Source organism: Herpailurus yagouaroundi, unplaced genomic scaffold, assembly GCF_014898765.1.
Source record: "Herpailurus yagouaroundi ecotype Mexico unplaced genomic scaffold, PumYag 181, whole genome shotgun sequence".
Classification (NCBI taxonomy): domain Eukaryota; kingdom Metazoa; phylum Chordata; class Mammalia; order Carnivora; family Felidae; genus Herpailurus; species Herpailurus yagouaroundi.
Genome location: NW_024412412.1, coordinates 21,454,819 through 21,461,948, shown reverse-complemented (window position 1 = coordinate 21,461,948; position 7,130 = coordinate 21,454,819). Strand labels below are relative to the sequence as shown.

Here is a 7,130-nt window from a genome sequence, read left to right as displayed (position 1 = left end):
CTACTGTACATTAGAGTAGTAAGATCTAAACATGGTTTAGAGTCCAAGCAGATGAAAGTATTTCCTAAAATCCATACATTTTAAAGAAAGATGGGTTCCTGAAGGAGAAAACCATTCGGTCGGAATGAACAGACTCATTCTACTGGAAGGCAGTGACCAGGCAGGAGTGAGCAAATTCAAACCAGAACTTGACTGGAGCAAACATTTTACTGCATTAAATCTACCCTCTATCACTTCAGTATACAACTTCAGAGATTCAAAATAGAATTCTCCAACAGAGACTTAATAGAAGCTGAAACACTAAGATTGAGCCCTTAGGCTTACACATTTATGTTACTGTCACCATAAGCCCCTCACATAGATACAATAACATTAAACATTCATTAAAATCTTTCTATCAACTGCCCACTTCTTCAAAAGGGATTTCATTTTTATCTTGAACAGATGGCAAGCCTATCACAGAGTGTTCTTTATGACCAGAGCATAAACACTGATTAAATCATTCTGAAACCAATTAAAAACTCAACATTTACTTCAGGAAGACATATCTACAATAAGAGAATGAACATGAGAAAACATAGTCAATTTACTCACTCTAGCCCCATCCCCTGAGAAAAATCTGACCGAGGACAATGAGTTATAGGAGAAATAATCTACCTCAGGTTAGCTGTCCCATTGCTACCTGGGTACTCAATTAAAAGGGCAATTGGCCAGAGATGTTAGAATTCCTTCATCAAATATGTTTTGGAGTTCCCCAGTGATGAGGCCATCAAGTACGCAGACACACACACCAAAAATTAATTTTAAAATCTTGATTCCCATTACAGAAAAAAAATAAATAAATAAATAGAACAGATGTTGCCAGAGCACAAATCCGGGCTCAACTTACCTTGTAGCTACTTTAGCAAAAATCTTAAAACTTCAAAGTATGAGACACTATACATGACTACCTTACATTATTTCATTTAGTCTTTATAAAAAAGTGTCCAAATGGTATTCATTATTATTATTTTTTTTTTTTTTACAGAAAACCTTTGAAACTGGGTGGCTCAGTCCGTTAAACATGACTCTTGATTTCAGCTCGGGTCATGATCTCACTGCTCATGAGGTTGGGCTTCACATCAGCCTCCATGCTGACAGTGCAGAGCCTGCTTGGGATTCTCTCTCTGCCTCTCTCTCTGTCCCTCCCCCACTCATGCTCTCTCTCGGTCTCCAAGGAAATAAAATATTTTAAAAATCTTTTAACTTTTTAAACATTTAACAGACCTTGCGTATTTTCCTGTGATTTTTCACAATGTAAAAATAAGGCTGTGTTCTCAAAAAGGCTTTTAAAACTATAGCACGTGCGAATTACAAATGACTAACAAAATCCCGCATTTTGGTACTGCATAGCTGGAAAGCAGGCCGGTGGTCAAGGGGGAGGTGTACCCAAATCGAAGGCAGTTTTAACGCTGAAGGCAGAAATCTTCATAGGAATCTATTTGTAATGTTCTGAAATTGCTGCTGTGAAAGTCTCCAGTCTGCCCTTTCGTGATTGATGGCGGTCGGGATGAGATGCCGGGATGTGCACCCTCCAATTTGGGAACCGGGGTGGCTGCCACCGCTGTGCTTTCAATTGCACCCTCATCGGTTCCTCTGCGGATCCCGAAGTAACCATCTTGGCTCCCGCTAGTGCCCCAGCTATTTTTAACAATCCAGCAATCCACCCCCGAGGCTGTCGGTGCCGTGGCCCACGGGCAAAACAGCATGATTAGTCAGCTCAAAGGGGTTGAAAGGGTCTGTCAAAAAACAAAACAAAAAAAGGGTCTCTCAGACCAGTGTAGTAGTAGATAGATCCCCCTGTGCCAGTGGAGGAAGAGATCATAGATTTCAAAAGCAACTGCCACGGGCCACGACAGGCCAGCTCATTGCAGCCCCCATAGAAGCCTGCCACATAGTGGTACTCGGAGAAGGAGTAATGGAAGCAAGTCCTCCTTCGGTTTGCATGGAGAATCAGTGCCTGTGTAAGGGAAGCGTGGTTCTTCTATCAGCCCAAAATCGTGGGCATATTTTCCTGTGATGAGGTACGGCCCACCTTCACAGCCTTGAGCATGCTGGCTGCAAGAGACAACCTCTGGGGACTCAAGATTGGGGTCTGAGTATTGTTGGTTAGTGTATGGATCCTTGCTTCCAGCATACCCACGGAAGCAAATGAGTAGCAGCTTCCACAAGATGCTTGGCTTCGAACAGGAGGAACAAAATTGGTACCACAAACATTTCTCCAGTCCCAAGATGCTGGCAAATGTAAAACCATTTCGTGTATTTCAACAGTCAGTGGTGGGATTCTCCAGCTGTGGCTACTGCCTCTCCTAATCCTCTCTCCTAGGGTAAGCATCTCATGTTCCATGTATGTGGTTGCCGTCCAAGACTTCTGGGTGCACCTGGGTGGCTCAGTCGGTTAAGCGCCCAACTTTGACGCAGGTCATGATCTCATGGTTTGTGGGTTCGAGCCCATGAGTCAGGCTCTGTGCTGACAGCTAAGAGCCTGAAGCCCAGATCCTATGTCTCCCTCTCTTTCTGCCCCTCCCCACTCAGGATCTGTCTCTGTTTCAAAAAAATAAATAAACATTAAAAAAAATTTTTTTAAGACTTCTGAACGGCATGGATCACTTTCACAAAACCATGGTTATATTTGTAGAGGGTATTAGAATTAGAGTAGTTTCCCTGGAGACTCTCAGGGTGTGCTGTGTTCATGTTCACCTTCTCAGAGGTAGTTCCCACTTTAGTTCCGAGGAAATGAGCCTACTTCCAGCTTGGCACATCATGCACCCATCCAGGCATGGTCTCTGCGGTGGCATCTCGTTGTAGAGGATACGCTAAGGAATTCCCTGAGCTCGCACCCATGGGTTAACAAGGCATAGAGGAACAGGAAGCCTCAGGATGAAAGCATCCAAAATTAGGTAGACAAGATTAAGTATTCAGGGCGGAAACGCCCCCCAACTTAGTACAATAGCAGAAAGCTGCTTTCAAAGGAAGGAAGGACCAAAATAGGTAAACAGGTGAACAGCGCTATAGACCACAGCAGGGCCAAGTTGCCCAGAACAGAGCTAATTAGCAAAAGAAAGGTGCCTTGTTGACCCTGAGGTAGCATGCTCTGTCTTTCTTGTCCCCTAGGCAAGATAAGGTAAACAGACCTGGCGCCTCATGCCTGCCTTAAACAACCATCTGCCAGGCACCAGGACTTTGTTTGGTATTGACCCAAACCCCTAACGCTGCATATCTTCAAAACCCCCTTTTCCTCACACTCATCACTCTTGTAAACCTTCTGATCCTAATAAAAATGGAGCAAGGTCCCTTACTTGGGGCTCTTGTCTCCTCCCAGACATTACGCTCTCTCACATGTCAATTCTGCATCCACTATCTTGCTGGACAAGAAAGAACTCCAGACCCAGAGTCTATGACTACTGGTTACCTTGCTGCCCTCTTCTTTGTACTTAAAAAAGGCAAACCACTTGTAGTCATTCAACACAATCTCAAAGCCTTGATTGAAAATCATGGTGAAATGGCAAGGATTGCCCAAATTAGCCCATCCTGTATCTAACTTCTCAAGGTGTGCCACTACTTTCTTTTTTTCTGGTAGTCCCATAACCATGTAATTGACATCATGTTGGGAACTAATAGGGCCCACCTAGAAGACCCAGGGACCCAGGAGCCCAGGGCAAGTGCAACGGGGACGTGTGTCACAGTGTGGGGTGCTGACGACACACAGCAGCCACAGGAGGGCTGTGAGCAGTCAGCAGGGCTAGGGACCCAGGGGAGGAGAAGGAAAGGGCAGTGGCCAAAGAACAGTGGCTGGAGAGCCTAAATGGCACTAATTATTAGACCATGTGAAGATAGACACTCTTCATAAGCTTAAGCAACTTGCCCAAATCGCATAGTTTAGTATATGGAAGAGTCAGGCTTTTTGCTGCCAGGTTTTGATTTCAGAAGACATGCTTGAAGGTATGACACTCTATTTCCTCTCAGAATAAGTTTTCCTAAGCCTTTTTAGAGAAAGAAAATTAGAACAGGAAGCTCTTTAAATCTAAGTATTGCTAAAACAAATTATTTTCATGCAATGCATACAAACAACTGAAATACTAGTTACAGATCATTCTCATTTCTTCATTTAAGTATAATGAGAAATTCTAGTTCAAATGACTATATACACTTAAAAAAAATAAAATGAATTTATAAATATTCTATAATTCAAATTAGTTAAAAGGATAGCTTTTAAATATTTATATTTTAGGGTTTTCATACATACTACAAAATATTAACTTGAAATAGTACAAATGTTGTATTAAAATGTAAATGAGAATCTAATATATCTGAAATCCATCACTGGAAGAGTGTGTGTTAGTGATACATGACGTGACCTAACTCTTCATGATTCTAGGTGCCTGACAAAGCATTTATGGGCATGGCCCTTACTGGGAGGCAGGACTTTCAGTGTTAAAACTGGAAAGCCCAGGCAAACTGGGATAAGCTGGTCCCCCTAATTCCGGAATATTATTAGGTAGCAGGGAAAGTCATAATCCAGAAAAGACACACATATCTGGAAAAATATCCTTCTGATGTGACTTAGATTCAGAAAAATGCATGTCAAATTGTGTACATTCTTGTGAAATTACACAATTACATTTTTTTCTGTTTAATCAAGTCCCAAATTTTTCCCAGAGATGGTGAATAACTAAAAAAAAATCCATGTGGTTCAGAACTTTTTTCTAGGGTAATATCAAAAAAATGTTTGAATAGTCAAATATGACAAAATTTCTCTACTCAGCTTTGCTTGATCTGAGAGATTAAGCATCACCCAGAGTTATCATCTTTATATGTATCTGTAACTGGCACATCTAATATTTACTACTTTAGCACATATTTAATGCATATTCGGATTAGGGGGATGATAACTACAAATTCATGAAATGTATGATATTTTGCTAAAATTATCTCACTATGGTGCATCTGAAGCAATGTCCTACCGTGCATAGCCAAAAAAGCTATGTTTATATTTTATAACTGATATTTACTGGATGATAGCAAAGCCATTTCAGTTAAGTTAAGGTTGAATTTAACAGTTTTAACTCTTGTATGGCTATGACAGATGAAACTAAGTGTGGACTCAGCCTTCTCATGAATTTGTCCTAGTGGCAACAAACTAAACTTGGCAAAAGAATGAATGAATTAAAATACCACTGGGTCATTATCAAGTTCATCACAACTAAAAGAAAAAAAATTAAAAATGCAAAAGGAAATTGCATTTCAATGTATTTCAAAGGTCTTAGTAAAATAATTAAGTGAGAGACATCAGGCCCAAAAAAATATATACATAATACCTTTCTAGAAAGTTAAAAACCACTAAAAAACAAACCAGAAAAAAACAGGCTTTTTGAGACATGCACATAAATGCAGGAGAACCATGGAAAAAGGAAATAAGGAAATGGTTGCCACAGAAACCATTTGGGAAGAAGAAGTACCAGGTGGTTGGGGAGAACAGTTTGGTTTGCTGTTCATAGTGCTTATTCCATTGTTTTACATAAAAATAAATATATGGCTGAATGAAAGCAAACTATGCCTAGAAAATGAAGAGAGTGTTATATCATAAGGATTACAGTTTTCCCAACTAAATTTTATTTTATTTATTTTAAATTAAATTTCCTCATTTATTCCTCATTTAAAATTTCTTAATATATAATCTTATCACCCTATGTGAACCCTCACTCCTGGAGCCATTGACACCAGGTAGAAGATCCAGATTCATTTTCCCGTCCCCAGTGTTTCCTTCTCCACTTCGACCTACATATCCCCGTTACATTCTCTGAACTTCAAAAGCTGCATATTGTCCAAAGAATAAAGACCAGGTCAAGAACGCCTAGGATGTGGGATGGGATCTGCCTTCTGTATGTTTGCATTGCTTCCTTCACTGATCACCATGCCTGTTCATGCTAGTCCTCAGTTCTCTCTGTTTTCTTGTCATTTAGTATCTTCCCTTCTGTACAAGTCCTACTCGCCTTGGAGGGCCCAGCTCAAGGTCACCAAATCCACCTGGTCTGAGATCTGTTTCCATTCTGTGATCCAGAGCACAATATACATATCTTATAACTGAATTTATCTATAGTAGGTGATTCCGTATTGCTAATTTAGCAAACTTTTATTGACTATTTACTTCTATCAGTGAGGCAATAAACAAATTCAGGAGAAAAACTTTGGCCAAGCCATATGCAATGCCCTCGGAGAGTTTTAGTCTAGAATTATTTACATTCCTAAATCACGTGTTCTACTTGATAATTTAAAAAAAGGTATTCATTATCAATCGATTTCACCTTTGTATATATCTTAGTACTTCCCACACAGAAGTTAATCGACTAATATTACTTTCACATCTACCCAGGGATTTTTTTTCTTAACTTCAGAGACCACTAATCCAAACATTTGTGAAGAAAAAACACACTAACCAAAAACTAACATCCTACTTGCAAAATCTGGAAATAATTTCTTCTAGTAGTAAGTCTTAAGATGCTGCGACAAGAATCACCATCCAGGGTCATGTCCTTTGCTTTAGAGAAGAAGTTCTAAGATTGCTCGTCTTCATTGGGACTTGTTTCCTCATGTGGCCAGGGACAGTCCCTCATTTGTAGCTCTCTTTAATTTTTTTAATGTTTATTTTTGAGAAAGAGACACAGCACGAGCAGGGTGGGGCAGAGAGAGCGGGAGACACAGAATCTGAAACTGGCTCCAGGCTCCGCGCTGTCAGCACAGAGCCCGATGCCGTGCTTGAACCCAAGAACTAAGAGATCATGACATGACCCGAGGTCGGAGGCTTAACCGACCGAGCCACCCAGGTGCCCCTGTAGCTCTCTTTTAACATGTCTTACCACTAATACAAAACAACAAAGACCTTTTACACCTGTGAATATTGGTTTTTATCCCTGTTTTTTTAAAAATGATGGTTTTCGGGTGTCTGGGGGCCCAGTCAGTTGAGCATCCAACTTTGGCTCAGGTCATGATCTCACAGCTTGTGGGTTGGAGCCCCATGTTGGGGTTTGCTCTGACAGCATGGAACCCACTAAAGATTTTCTGTTTTCCTTTCTCTCTCAAAAATAAATAAA

At 40.6% G+C, this 7,130-nt stretch overlaps 1 pseudogene; it reads right to left on the bottom strand.

The window, feature by feature from the left end:
- Window positions 1-1,194: 1,194 nt before the first annotated feature.
- Window positions 1,195-6,088, bottom strand: LOC121039919 (dipeptidyl peptidase 1-like; annotated as a pseudogene).
- Window positions 6,089-7,130: the final 1,042 nt, after the last annotated feature.